Source organism: Nicotiana tabacum, chromosome 22 (assembly GCF_000715075.1).
Source record: "Nicotiana tabacum cultivar K326 chromosome 22, ASM71507v2, whole genome shotgun sequence".
Lineage (NCBI taxonomy): Eukaryota > Viridiplantae > Streptophyta > Magnoliopsida > Solanales > Solanaceae > Nicotiana > Nicotiana tabacum.
In genome coordinates, this window is record NC_134101.1 from 218,835,072 (window position 1) to 218,837,011 (window position 1,940).

The window sequence follows — 1,940 nt, forward strand, 5'->3', positions numbered from 1 at the left end:
CAACTTACTACCTACACTATCACTACCCCCGAAAAATCCCATCACCAAAACCATCACTCAATGTCACTCACCCCGACAAAAAAAAAATGCAAACCCAAACCCATCGGGCCACCCCCACAACAACCATCCCTACCAAAACATGAGACACCAACACCTCCACAACTAAAAAACCGTAACTACAACCACCGCAGTAACTACCACCACCAGCAACGCCACCACTACTTACACCACAATAGAGACAAGGACCACTACATCCCCTACCAACACCACCAAACCCAAATGACCAACTACTATTTCAAACAATTGTAATAATAGTCCCGGGTCCCATGGTCATGAATTAGACGCATACTGTGATACCAGCCGTGCAATAGCCACCACCAGCCCCATGGATAGATGTATAGGGACTTCACCAGCATGCTCAGTTCTTCTTAGAGAGCTCACATGAGCTTATCGAGCAGCTTCTGTAGGGTTAGGGTCCAAACACAAGGATCAACATGGAAATAATGTAAGCTCAGGAAATAACACCGATGGAGATGGTGAACCACCTGAATGCAGCCATGAAACAACCATCATAGACGCGGGAACAGTAGTAGACAGAACAGGTCCAGCAGGTTTATACAAAATAGCCGGTTGCTCTCATCACCGGAAATAGAGGAGATAAATCTGCTAAAAATCTGGATATCGATGAGAATACAATCCCAATGGAGCCATTGTCCCCTTTGAACCCGGTAGAGGATATCATCATCCTAATGAACCCAAAAGTGCAGGGACCAAGCATCCTAGATCAAATGCTGCAACACATCACACTAAGGGAGTCACTATCGACAACACTCCATGAAATCAGAGAAAAGAGATTCTTTATTACGGTTCTAAAGAATGTACTCAGAACAGCAGTAAATGTGCGCACATACTCCTACTCAATAGTCCATAAATATGCAACACTGATTCTGCCAACTATGATGGAGGAAGACTTGCCATTACTAGTGATTAGTGGGGAGGACCATCCACTGGTTGCACACCTGCACATGTCATTGGCTCCGAGTGGGAGCTCACGCATAACCGATGAACCCAAAATGAAGATCCTTCTTTGGAACCGCAGGGGCTGCAACAACAAAGAATTTAGGCGCAATTTCAAAGACATTTTCGACTGGAATGACTGAGACTCGCATGGAGAGCCACTATGAGCTCATGGAATTTATTGGCTTCACTGACTTGTTTGAAATTAGCGTAGATGGCTACTCAGGTGGAGTGGTACTAATGTGAAAGCATGAGGAACTGGAAATGGACCCAATAACAGTCATTGACCAAGAAATTCATGCCAATATCCAGGTCAGTAGAACATCAAAACCTTGGCTTCTGTCTTTGGTTTATGCTATCACTTTATTAGTAAATAGGAAAATACTTTGGAACAACCTAGAAATAGTTGTTAAAAATAATACACGCCCGTGGCTATTATGTGGAGACTTTAATGAAGTCATTGTCGCCTCCGAAAAGTTTGGAGGAAGACCCATCAACAGTAAAAGAAGTGCTACTTTTCTTAAATGTCTGGATACAACTAATATGATTGATGTGGCTTTTATGGGACCAAGGTTCACGTGGACAAATAAAAGGACAAAAAAGGACAACAAATTTTGGAAAGATTAGACCGTTTTCTTGGAATCTCTGACTAGGTGAAAATATTCCTAGATTCAACTTTCACACACATACCACGTACTCATTGGGACCACTTCCCACTATTACTAAACTTGACAAAATCAATTAATAATAAGCCTACACATGTTTTTCGCTTCGAAACAATGTGGCGTAGTCAACCACTTTTTACAAATATAGTAAAACAACATTGGAATAATAATAGAAATTACGCAACTGTCATTTCCTCTTTTACGGAACACCTGGAAGAATGGGATAGGATTACCTTTGGGAATATCTTTTTAAAAAAG